Source organism: Macaca mulatta, chromosome 13 (genome assembly GCF_049350105.2).
Source record: "Macaca mulatta isolate MMU2019108-1 chromosome 13, T2T-MMU8v2.0, whole genome shotgun sequence".
Classification (NCBI taxonomy): Eukaryota; Metazoa; Chordata; class Mammalia; order Primates; family Cercopithecidae; genus Macaca; species Macaca mulatta.
This window is the reverse complement of record NC_133418.1, coordinates 112,243,063-112,256,434: the sequence shown is the minus strand read 5'-3', so window position 1 is coordinate 112,256,434 and position 13,372 is coordinate 112,243,063. Positions and strand designations below refer to the sequence as shown.

The 13,372-nt window shown below is 41.8% G+C and overlaps 1 long non-coding RNA gene across 1 annotated transcript; it reads right to left on the bottom strand.

Annotated features, from left to right (window-relative positions):
- Positions 1-222: 222 nt before the first annotated feature.
- On the bottom strand, positions 223-5,186 carry LOC114671769 (uncharacterized). Its single transcript, XR_003721872.2, has 3 exons — positions 5,057-5,186; positions 4,648-4,749; positions 223-4,145 (listed from the first exon to the last, which is right to left on the bottom strand). It is a non-coding gene; the product is annotated as an uncharacterized LOC114671769 (long non-coding RNA).
- Between the last annotated feature and the right edge of the window lie 8,186 nt (positions 5,187-13,372).

Genomic DNA, 13,372 nt, shown 5'->3' with positions numbered 1-13,372 from the left:
ATTCCATTTGGAGTTTTTTTCCTCCATTCTTATTAATTATATTTGGGTATGCAAAATATTAATATAGTTCTAAAAGTCAGATCTAGTAGGTTCTTGAAAACTGGGACTTCAAGCTAAATGATGTATAATGAAACCAATTTTACCACAGGCTAATTGATATAAAGAGGACTTAAGTTCCTGCAGCATATTTCTAGTCACAAAAACATCATCAAACTTCTAAATAAACAGCAAAACACTTCTAATATTAAACACTGAAATTAATAGAAGCTATACACATATTTAAGAAAGATGAATAAAAACAAGTAATAGTGCTCAATAAATATGTGTGTCTTCATTCTGCTATCTTATAGAAGCATAGATAACAAATATACAACAACTAGAAGTCAATCTTGCGGTGCATTAGTTGTATATAAAAATGTACACAGATTTAGTAACTTAAAACAATACAGATTTCTTATCTTACAGCTTCTGTGGGTCAGAAGTCTAGGTACAGCGTAACTAGGTTCTCTGCTCAGACAATCAAGGTGTCTATACTAGGACTGTGAACTCATCTGAGGCTTGGCATCTTCTTCGAAGCTCACTGTTTGTTTGCAGAATTCAATTCCTTGTGGTTGTGAGACAGAAGTCCTCAGCTTCTAGAAGACACCTGCCATTCTGTCATGTGGTTCTTTCCACAACAAGGCGCCTGTCTTAAAAGGCTCGCCTGATTACATCAGACTCACTCAGGATAATCTTTCTTAGACTACCTCAAAATCAATTGATTAGGGCCTTTAATTACATTTTCAAAATCTTTTCACCTTTGCCATATAACTGATCTAGTTATAGAAGAGATTCCCTTCCTATTGCTCCTACACTCAAGGGGAAAGGAGTGTACAAGGATGTGGGGCATTGAGGGCCACTTTAGAAGTCTGCCTGCCACATGGGCTTTTCCCTCACTGTGTGACTCCTCGGGCTTGCACGCTATCTAAGGCAGCCATCCCACAGAAGAATGATGTCATCAGGAAAGGCCGGGAGTAGAGTGTGTGTGCATTACATAGCCTGTGAACAGGTCTGGTTGGCTTTGTGACTTCAAGTAAGTCATTTCACATATATTTGCGTTTCCTATTGGGAGTCAATTCTCCATTGGGTTTTCACATTTCTGAAGGTATTGCAAGCAGAAGCACTAAAAGGTAACTGTATTTTCAAGGATGTTTGTATAGCAAGAAGCCTTGGAAGATATAGATAGCGTCATCCTCTAGAATAGAGGGTAAGTTTGTTAAGTGCCAGGTAAAAGAAAGATAATGTCTTCCTTCTGGAAAAAAATTTCCACAAGTTTGCTTGCAATCTAGTATAAAAGATTTGAGTTCATGAGATTGGAGCACCTCATCTGTGATGCACACCTGTGCATGCAGCATTCACCTGGGCTCACTTTTGTGTTGTCTCCATTAGAACTTGGAACAAGACGAACCAATGCAACCATGAAGTTTATGCTGTTGTCTGTGTTGTAAACAATGGTCCTTTGTCTCTGGTCCAGGAGTCTCATTTCTTCTGCCAGCACTCATGAACCTACAACAGCTAACTTGTTAGGTTGCAAGGAAAAGAAAATCTCAGATATTCCATGGTTCTTAACATATCCCCATAGTACATTTGTATGAGGGGTGCTTCCAACTTCATTTGCTTAGCACCATGACCTATAGTCCTTCTAACTCACCCTCAGGTATCACTTCCTCCTTGGAAAGTTTCTTAACTCATCCCCTTTCTTCTAGAAAAAGTCACTCACACTCTCCTCCACACAGTAGTTCCTCCTTAACCACAGTTTCACTTTCCAGTTTCACTTTCCAGTTACCTATGGTTAACTGCAGTCTGGAAACATTAAATGGAAAATTTCAGAAAGAATTCATGTTGTAAATTGTGTGCCATTGTGAGTAGCATGATGAAACCATGTGCTGCCTTGCTCTCTCCTGCCCAGCACTTGATTCATCCCTCTGTCCACTGTGTCCAAGTTGCATTTGCTCCTGGCCTGTGAGTCAATGAGTAGCCATCCCAGCTCTCAGAATCATTGTCCTGGTATTGCAGTACTTGTGTCCAAGAAACCTTGTTTTGCTTAATAATAGGATCAGAGTGCAGCAGTAATGGAACTGGCATATTGTGATCAAGGTTCCATTTTATTATTGTTGTTAAATCTCTTACTGTGCCTAATTTATGAGTTAAACTTTATCATAGGTGCAGGAAAAAGTGTAGTATGTATAGGGTTCAGTTCCATCTGCAGTTTCAGGTATCCAGTGGGGGTCTTAGAACATATTCCATAGAACATATTCCCCACAGAAATGGAGGGACTACCGCATTACCTTTCCACCTATGCCATAAAGGTCAGATTAAAAGGAAAACTGTCTTCCCCAAAACAACACATCGTTTTGAGAATAAAGAGTTGAAATATATTTAGTTCTGTATAAAATCTACTATAGAGGACTTTTCCCAATATTTTACTTTTCAAATCAGATTAGTATTTGGAGAAGAGACTTAACATGAAGCAACCTCAATAAACATTGGTATTGGATCTCCATAGAAGTCTCTTAATGGGATTATTAACAAAGGGGGCAAAGAAATGTAATGTAGGTATAATTATTTCTCTGGGGATTGGGAGTTGGTGACGACCTCCCAAGTTCACTTCTTGCACGTTGTCACAAACAAGGATATCAAAACCAGTTTAGGAATTCAATTGGGTAAGAGATGCATGTCGCAAAGATCATGAATAGTAAATAGAAACTGGTGACTTGGGAAAAAACTTCCAGTGACAACCTTTTATAAATATTCAAGAAGAGCTGCCTCTCAAACCCAAATAGAAATAAAGATGAGATGCACTAGGTGACTCAAAGAGCGCTTTGATTGACGAGGAAGACATAACACTGAGGCGACAGGATGAGTTCAAATAAACTTGCATCGGGAAATGAGCAGAGAACAATTAATATACTTTACACATGATTGAATGTTAAATGTGTAGCTATTTTGAAAGGTAGGTATTTTATTATTTGGCTACCTTAGCTATTTGTATAGACAGCGTGTGTGTGTGTGTGCGTGCGCGTGCGTGTGTGTAATCCTATTTTGCACTTCCTAACAAGGAACCTGCAGCTGTCGTTATATTCACAGCTCTGCTGTATTTGGTGGTAGTTAGTAAACGTTCCCTGCATCTTGCACGTGATAGACAGTCTCCGCTTCTGAATGAGATGAAGTTAGAGATCATTGCATCCTCAACATTTTGCATCCTGTTTGACACAAGGTGGTCAGAAAAATTCATACTGAAAATTAAATTCTTCACCTGAGGCATCCATTTTCATCTCTATAAAAGAAGGTGATTTGACCAACTAATCTGCACTGTCCTTTTGGGCTCAGACATTCCAAGAGTCCTTCCTTTAGAAGCTGCTGGAAATCTGGGCTGTAACAGGCTGCAAATTCCTGTGAGAAGACTTCGTGGAAGTCTCTCCTCAGAGGCCTAATCAGGAAAGCCTTTTAGGGCTGAAAGCTGCCTTTGTGACACTGCCCCACCTCCCCCCTTGCAAAGGGGCCAGTGTTTCTGTGGGAAGAAGGGAAGCTCATGCTTTATGGCATGTTTTGCTAATGTGAGAATCAAAGGCCTTCCAGGTGTTAATGGCGGCAACGGTGCAGAAAGCCCAGAGTGACATAACTCAGTTCTGGCTTGTGTTGGTCTGATTGCCTTTTTTGGCATCAGCTAACTCTTAGTTTCCTTTCACCTTTTGGTTGAAATGAACTGAGTGAGCTGAGGCGAAGTTTCCTAGGGATTAGGATGTAAACCTGATCTTCCTGTACCCCAGATCCCAGGGCTGGAAATCAGCTGGCTGAGGAGAGGGAGGTGGAGAGGTGGGCAACTACTCACCCCATGGAAGTCACAGCTCTCATCACGTTTAAGAGAGACTGGAGAAGAAAACAAGGTCCACAGAGTCTCCTAATTACAAACAAGGGCCTGTCTCTTCTTATCCACATTAATTAATGCTGTTGCTTGGCTTTGCTTGCACAGAAGCTGAGTGGCTTATTCTGCCTTGCTCATGAAATTCTCAAGTCAAAGCACTCTGCTCGGCTGGCCATGGTGCCTGGCGGCATGGGGACAGACCTTCCCAATTATCACCTCCAGAATAAACCTATTCAGTTCTCTGCAAAAACAAATGACATCAGCAACAATAACCACGCGATCATGCTGGCGTTTACTTCTACCTGAAACGCATTCCCTGTAATTCCAAACAACCTAGTGTGGTGGGCAGGAAAGGTGTTGCTATTTGCACTGGTGAAATTAGAACATGAAGGCCCAGGGGAGCAAAGCAACCTCCTCGGGATAATAAAATGCATCAGGCAGACTGGATCCTGGTCCTTGTTCTTAAACTCCCAGAAGGAGAAGACTTTCTTATGAAAACCACTTCACTCCAAGTCACCGCAGAACCGAATTTTCTTCACTTTTTCTCAGCTGCAGGGCTGAGGTTTCATGGCATGGGAAGGGCAAGGTGTTGGGAATGAGTTAGCTATATTCAAATACTAATTCCATAGTTAACTAGCTGTTATTTAGCATCTCATAAGCTCAGTTAATTTATCTATAAAATGATCATAATAATGCTTTTCTCATGGGATTTCTGGAATATATAAATGCAAAAATATAAGTACCTTTAGATACTCATCAAATATATGAGTTCCTTTCTCCTTTCTTTAAGAGACACAGTCCTTCGCCATCAGTAATTTTATTTGCAGATCTCTCAAATGGCAGGGCTACAGAGAAACATATGAAAAGTAATAGATTCAGATATAGATTAAACATATCATGGGGGGGGGCCATGGTAGGGAGGACTTCATATTTTGGAGTTTTCAGTCCCATCACCAAAAAAGATAGATAGGCCCCTCTATTACCACATGCCAGCTTCCCTTCAGCTGTCAATCTGCAGTTCCATATTGCAGCCTCACTTGTCAGAGATTAGGGCCTCAGACGCCAATAAACTCACTGGTTGTTGCTATAAAGGCCTCTGAACAAAATGGGACATGACAAAGGAAACTGATGACAGCTTTCCATTCTACATACCAATGCAGGCTTGAGCTTAGACTCCCAGAAACTTTCTTTGCATTGAAGGAACCTCCAGTTCTCAGGACCCACTCTTCATTCTCCTGCTCTTTGGGCAGAATGCATAAATTGGTTAATGCTCCCTGGACTTTAGCAGTTAAAAAATTACAGTGTGGAAGGTACTGGTTTAGTTTTAAGCAAACATCTCCTGCTGAGGGCAAGGGACACACTCACTTAAAAGATGAAACTAGTTTGGATAATGTACTAGTTCCTTCTCATGACGCTAGTAAACACATACCCAAGACTAGGTAATTTATAAAGGAAAGAGGTTTAATTGACTCACAGTTCAGTATTGCTGGGGAGGCCACAGGAAACTTACAATCATGGTGGAAAGGGAAAGTAACATGTCCTTTCTCACACGATGGCAGGAAGGAGAAATGCCCAGTCAAAGAGGGAAAAGCCCCTCATAAAACATCAGATCTTGTGAAAACTCACTCACTATCATGGAAACAGCATGGGGGTGACCATCCGCATGATTAAATTACCTCCCATGTGGTCCCTCTCAGGACACGTGGGGATTATGGGAACTGCAATTCAAGATGAGATTTGGGTAGGGACATGGCCAGACCATATCAGGTAAGATATTCAGTATCTAAAGCTAAATAATGAAGAGAAATCAAACAACTTCTTCATAAGTAACTTCTAAAATTTCGTCAAATATTTTCTGGTCAGGTTAACTTCAAGCATATTTACACAGTTTCCTCTGTAATCTCCATTTTGTTTAAACTCAGGCAGAGTCAGATTTAACAAGTTTCTGATTCAGTCACGCTTAGTCCATTAACATGCCGTTTTGTGAAAGTAATATTGAAACAATTCTCTAGTATTTTGAGACTTTCTGAGCAGGAAGATACATGGGACCGACTATGTACTTTGTGAGATCCAGTGCACATGTGGGAATCCTGGTTCAAAAACTACTTAGAATTTCAAAGTAGTGATAAGAGAGTATTAAACTAAGCATGGAGCCTTTCTGAGGGCAGGGTCTTGTGCAACATTTCAAAGAGCAATTATTAAAGGTCTTTAGATCTGGGTGCTTTCCACAGATTCTTTAAAATACGCATTTAAATCTTGCAAACAAGAGATCTATAAATGTAATGAATCAACAACCCGGAGAAGGCTTGCAAATGTTCATTCATTCACTCGTCACTCGATTTAAGGAGGGCCTACCATGCATACTATTTGAGACTCAGAACGCAAAGATTTGTAAAGACCAACAGTTGCTTCGCATTTCGATATGCCAGCACAGCAGAGAGTCTTCCATAAGGAAGGCTTTCAGTAAAAGGCTAAGGAAACATATAGTCTGGCTGAGAAACTTCCATGTGTGGAGACAGAGAATAGACAGCATATAATCCAGGGCAATAACTGCCCCCATAGAAGCATATATGGGAGAAAGCTATCCTTGCCACTCGATTACATTATAAGGACCACAAAAATCTGAACAGTTCTTGCCACCTTGATTTTTCTTCAGCTGTTAATTTACAAGTATAGGACTTCCAAGGCTATGATTTGGACATCTATAGGCGAGACAAAGGTGGCCCAAGCAGTGATGCTCCAGGATTATAGTGGAAGGAGGAGGCAGTATACTTAGATCCACTGACTTGCACTTTGCCCAACTCATTGCAGATAGAACCTGTGCCATCTTGAAAAGACAAAGGCCACCATAAGGAATTTCTCCACCAGATATAGCTCAATCCTTTTTCCAACAAGTGGGGTCTGTTATGTTATATCCTAGGGTTGTGGATATGGAGGTGATCATTTATTTTCAATTAATAGTACAGTGTATGGAAAAGTTGGAACAAGCCTAGGTTCCAAATGAGCCCTTGATCTGCATTGGTGACAAAACCCATGCAAGTCAGTTAAGTTTCTGAGCATCTTTAATGTGCAAGGAGGGGCCTCATTTCTCTAGCATAGTCCTTTAATTTCTGGAGGTAAGTACTTCTCTCTCAATTTTACTTATAAAGAAGCTGAAGCTAAGAGAAATCAAATGCCCTTCCCATGTGGGCACTCAGCCTGAGAGGTGCAGGCTCCCGCCAAGCGTTTTCTCCACAGTGCATGGCTGTGGCCTCTGCATCTTTGTCTATAAAATGAAAAAGAGGCCCCTCTCCTAGGTATGTCAAGGGTTGCTGAAAGTAAGATGTGGGGGTGAATATATAACCACCTCAAAAGCTATGAAGCACTGCAATGGAAATGACTATTATTACTTTTCAGCAAATAGAAACACATTTTATCCAAAAAAGCATTATGAGAAGAAAGCTACATATGCATTATTTTTTATTCCTCACCAAGCCTTAGGGCAATTATATTCATTTTTATTATCTGATTATATTATGATCTGATTATAAAAATTGTATAGGCTTATTGTGGAAGATATGGATCACACAGACTAAAAATAAGAGAAATTATACCTGTAATATCAAGTGTTAATGGTAAATATTTCTATCCTATGTTTTCTGTGTGTGGATCTCTAAAATATATTGTTGAGAGGAAACTACATAATCCATACATGCACATACTATTTGAATCATACCTTTAAAATTCAGCGTTCATTTATTCATTCAAAGTAGCTGAGCTTCTGCAGTTTCAGGCATGTGTAACATGTCCTGGGAGAATAAGGGAGAGTGGTGCAGAGAATAAAAAAAGCTAGCGACGCAGGTGGATGCAGAGAGAGCAATTGCAAAAATGATCCTCATCAAACACGATGAGGGTATTGCTGAAGAAGAATATAGGAAATAAACTTAGAGGATAAACAGGAGTTATTAGGATAAAGCAGAGAGAAGGTAAGGGAACAGCCTATATGGTCAGGGGCAGGAAACAGCATGGTGCACAGGGTGTACAAGGAGCCAAAAACAAGACCTCTATGGCCAGGGCTAGAAGGACAAATGACATGAGGGGTAGTATGTGGATTTTCCCACATCATTTAAACTTTCTATGAAGTGACATTTTAAATACCCGAGGCAAGTTTTCACACCAATACCTCAAAACATGAGAATACAGACAGCCATCAGTCTTCCCTCTATGCTTATGGACTGGAAGGTTTCCTCTCCCTGAAGACAGCAGATTTGGCAAAACGCTCTGAGGGACGTTATTATCGTTGTCAACATCCATCTGTTCCACAGAAATCAGAAAATGTTGCCTAAAACTGTTGTGTTGGAATATATTTATCTTACAGGTTCTGATGTATCTGCCTATGTCTCTAACTCTTCCAGATCTCCAGTCCCTTCAAGTCTCCACTTGAGGCTCTCTGGTATTTCCTCAAACCAGGGAGCTTTGTCCCCAGCCAGCCTCCAGGTCCGGGCCTGGCCGACAAAGAAGGCCATGACTCACCACCTCCTCATTCCTAGAAGATTCCCTCCTCAGATCCGGAAGAAAGGCAAGATAGTGTTGAGAATATTGGTGCAGAGGCACGAGGGAGTGAGGGCCGCCTCCGCTACTTAGTGAGTGGTTTGGGGCATCACTGAACCTCTTGGAGCCTCAGGGTTTTCACTGGTAAAAGACTGAGAGTGGAGATCGTGAGGATTAATATGAAGTGGATGAGGAGGCGAACAGTGCCTGGTGCTGGGGAGGTGTCAATGAAAGGGAGTCGTTATGAGAAGGCACAGACTTGCAGTCTGCAGCGAAAGGCCTCAGGGAGGAAATGGCAGGGCCCGCTCTGTGGATGGGCATTTCCTGACTGGACTGGGTCTAACAATCATCGGATTGATAGGCTCATTTATGGCTGTTCTTCAGGAGCGACTGGGTTTCTGTAGCAGCGTAATTGGTGTTTTCATTCTGTGTACGAACCCTAAGGTGATTTCTCATTTTATAGGAAAGCCCCCAATAAATGATTAATTAAAGCCCCATAAAATATGACTTTTTAAAGTCATTTACTACTCAACTAGGACACCTCAGAAGTTCATGCTATGTTTTCATATCATGACACGCTTGGAATCAATTAATTTATGTATGTATCCATTCTCTAAGCAGCCCACTTTCTCATCTCTAATGTGTTCAAATCATGGTAGGCACTGGGGAGAAGGAAAAAAATCTAATTTCTACGCAGGGCTTGCTAAATGGCAAGTGCTATTTCATTTCAGCTTTCCGTATTGCCTTTTGAGACAGGTGCTATTGCTATTGTCCCCATGCAATAGAAAAGGATATTGAGCCTCAGGTTTTTAGGTGTCACTGACAAAGCTCCATGGCTAGGGAACACTGGAGCTAGGCCTTGCAGCCAGGTGGATTTGTTTCCAGGGTGTCAGTTCTCTCAACTCACTCACATGATGGGTCCAAGGAGGAATGAAAAGTATCTCCTGCCTTCAGTGGCCTCAGTTTTGCTAAACTAAAGAAGATTCAAATTAAGCAGAGGCTGTAAACAGTCCAAGCTCCCTATGTTTTCAGTCTTTATGCTGAAAGATGGAAGTGCATGGCATGGGTTTGGCAGACTAATGGATGGGTCCACTATCTGCAAAGCAAACCAGGATGAACAAGCATATACAGCTAGGGAGGCCAGAGTGCTGTGACTAGGAAGGGTATTGACATTGAGGAGGCAGATTCCAAAGGTTCGGTCAACCCGAGTCCCCTCAACTAGGTTCTCACAATAGGCAAATGACCCAAAGTCCAATTTTAAAGTTTTTGTGGTAATATTTTAAGGAACCTCAGCTCCTACCAAGACATAGGTGGGTCCTCTCACCATCTGTAAGTTGAGGCTTCACATCTGTAGTTCTCTCCTTGGCCTTAACATTAAGATTACAATGATCTGGAGAAGGTTTAGCAAATACTGATGACTGGGGTTCACCCCAAAAGTGTGTATGTCATGGCCTGGGATGCATCCCAAGCATTCAGTTTTTTAAATCTCCCCAGAAGAATCGAACACGCAGCAAGTTTGAAGACTTGGAGAATTCTCTCATCTCCCATAGAGTTTGTTTGCCTAGGCATAATTTAGAGGAAGAGTCACACGGTGTCACTTTTCTCTTTTACCTGTCAATTTCAATGACCCCTTTCTCCCCATTTCTGGACTTCTTATTCAGAGTCCCCTTCCCTCAGCCTCATACAGCCTGCTAATGGCATGTGCTAATTCCACCCTGGGCACTAACCCTTTGGATTTCCTAATGCAGAGGACATTTTTTATTTAAAAAGAGGATACTGATGTCTTAACAACAGCAGCAGCAGCAAAAACCAAATCACAGATCTGTGGGGCCTTTTGAAGTCTTCTAAAGGAGCCTGTATAAGAAACTCGGTGCCATTACTGTCCGCAAGCCAACCCTACCTGGGATGCAAACATTCCTTGGAAAACAACCTTATGAGTCTAAGTAGAAGCTGATGTCTGAATCTTTAAATTATTCCGTCTTTGTAGTTAAAGAAGGATTTGTTTTTCTTTAGAAGCAAGGCAACATCACAAATCCTAGCTGACCACAACATTCCCAAAGGCCCGAAGGCATTCTCTGGCAAGTGAGCCAGTTGAACCTGGGGTCCCAGGCTCAGTCATCCAGTTAACACTCATGACCAAACATCAACCCCCCAGGCTACGCTATGCTGTGTGCTGCGTCTCAGCCCTCAAAAAGCTGCTTCCAGCTGGGTGGAGGGAACACAGGGCCACAGTTACAGGACAGTAAGTTCAGTGCTCTGAAGGCACAGAGAATAGATCCACTGCTCAACCTGGAACAGAAGTGTGGGCAGGGAAGACTTTTTAGGGTACATTACAGCCCCAGGGGAAAGGCATTCTAGGCAGAAGGACTAGTGTGAGCAGAAGTGTGGAGTGGCACAAATACAACAAGGAAGTGGGAAGACACTGAACCAGATTCAAGAACTCTGGGTAACCTTGTCCCAACACAGTTTTAAGTACTCTGTGTGCAATTAAGATTGATCCCCTTCTCTGGGCCCTACTTTTTCAGCTTTATAAAAAGCATCATATATAAAAAGACCCTTCTTCTCCACAGTTTCCCATGATCCTAGTTAATAGAGACTTTCAGCCACTCTTCTGCACAAAGCTCCGGCAGACCAGTTACATCTGCTTGGTGATTTTAGATTCTTCTTTTAATGATATGCCAGGTGACACCTTCTACTTTCACCCATCTGTGCCCAGCCTGCAAAAAGGGCCAAAGTAAATGACAGCAAGTCTTGTACGACAAACCAAAATAGCATAAATGTCTACTGCTCACAGTATGGCACCTCCCCTTGGCCTTGCAATCTCTCCTGGCCAACATGCATGGTTCAATTGCGAAGGAAAAGGACAGCCAAAGGACAGCCAACTGCATCCTGGTAGGGCAGGGGCACCAGAGCTGACTCCGGCCAGTGCCCAAGTTGTCAACTAGCCCTCCACTTGGCTGTGGTTAACAGGGCTTGGCTTACATTTCCTTAAGAGTGGATGGAAGGGCCTTTTGTGTTGTTTTTCTCTGATTTCCTGCCTCTCCTTTCTTCTGGAAGAAATTGAAACAAAATCTGTTCAGAATCCAAAGGCAATAGTCTTTGTTGGCTGGCACAGGCGGGTCTCTCTTTCCTGGCTCTCCTGTCACTTATTGTACAGCTCTGTGTTTTGCTTTGTTTTTTTAACCCTACAAGTACTTATAACTCTGGCTCTGCCTACCTAAGCTTTCAGGGGGTATCAAACACCTCTACTCTTTGGCTACAATATTGTTAGTGCTTTATGACTAGCTAGCTGGCTTTGAGTCCAGAGGCAGGAAGCTAACTCTAATTAAGTGTGTATTTGTGTTAACCCCTTTAGATGAGGCTGGTGTTGTCAGCCATCATGTGATAGAAGTCTTACTATTACTATTTTATTCCCACTTTACAGAAGGAAAAACATCAGCTCTACCTTTCACAGATGGCTTACATTGACTTACTTTAAGGCTTAAAATGGGTCTGCAGGTGTCTGTGTCATTAGACACTCTTGTAGTCGAGAGGAGGACCTTTTAAAAGAGGCCAGTAGCACACTAGGCATAAACAACAACAAAAATAAACAACACGACCAGGCGTGGTGACTCAAGCCTATAATCCCAGCATTTTCGGAGGCCAAGGCGGGTGGATCATGAGGTCAGGAGATTGAGACCAGCCTAGCCAAGATGGTGAAACCCCATCTCTACTAAAAAATATAAAAATTCGCCAGGTGCGATGGCAGGTGCCTGTAATCCCAGATACTCGGGAGGCTGAGGCAGGAGAACTGCTTGAACCCGTGAGGTGGAGGCTGCAGTGAGCTGAGGTTGAGCCACTGCACTCTAGCCTGGATGACAGAGCAAGACTCTATCTCAATAAATAAATAAATAAATAAATAAATAAATAAATAAATAAATAACACAAAATGGCATCAGGCTCTCAAGTGTATTTGCAAATACACTGCTTTACTCTACAGATAAATCTCTATCAGACTACTGAAAAATAAGCATGCAAACAAAAACAACAGTCTCAATGGTAGACAGGGGCCAGAATCCTTGGGCAATGATTGCCCTCTGACATCACAGATGATGCCTCCAGGGCTCACTTGTCCCTTAAGGACCAGAGAAAATGTGTCATTGCCTGGAGTCTCCCCTGCACTCTTTTGTTATTGGCTGAAATGTGTACCTCCAAAATTTATTTACTGAAGCCCTAACCTCAGTATTTGAGAACAAAAGTGTATCTGGAGATATGGCCTTTAAAGAGGTAATTAAGATAAAATGAGGGCATTGGTATGGTGTAGTCCCTCAATCAATAGGACTAGTGATCTTTTCAGAAGAGAAAATTTGGACATGCAAAGAGACACCAGAGATGGGTGTGCACAAAGGAAAGCCCATGTGAGGATTTCACCACCAAACAGCTATCTACAAGCCAAGAAAAGAGATCTCAAAAGAAATCAATCCTGTCGACACCTTCATCTTGGACTTCTAACCTCCAGAACTGTGAGAAAATAAATGTCTGTTGTTTAAGCCACCCAGTCTGTGGTATTTGGTTATGGCCCTAAGCAGACTAATCCAGCCCCTAGACAAACTCTCACCCTACTCCAAGTGGAAGTGATTTTTCTCCACCAAATGCTCATATTACTGCACTTACGAACATTTATATCTGTTCCTATAAGGACAGAATTTAATAGCTGTTTATAGTATGGACCTAAGGGAGGTAGAGATACTATCTTTGGAAGGTCAGGAATACTTTTTAAAATAATAACTTACTTTCAAATACATACAATTTCCAGAAGTATCCCTCCAACCAGAGATTTCCTTTTCCTTCTTTTGTATTTTATCCCCTTATTTGTAATGGTTTCTCTATCTAAATGACCTTCACTTAGCTTTTCTCATCTGTAATTAGACATAATCATACCAGCATTAAGTTGTAATG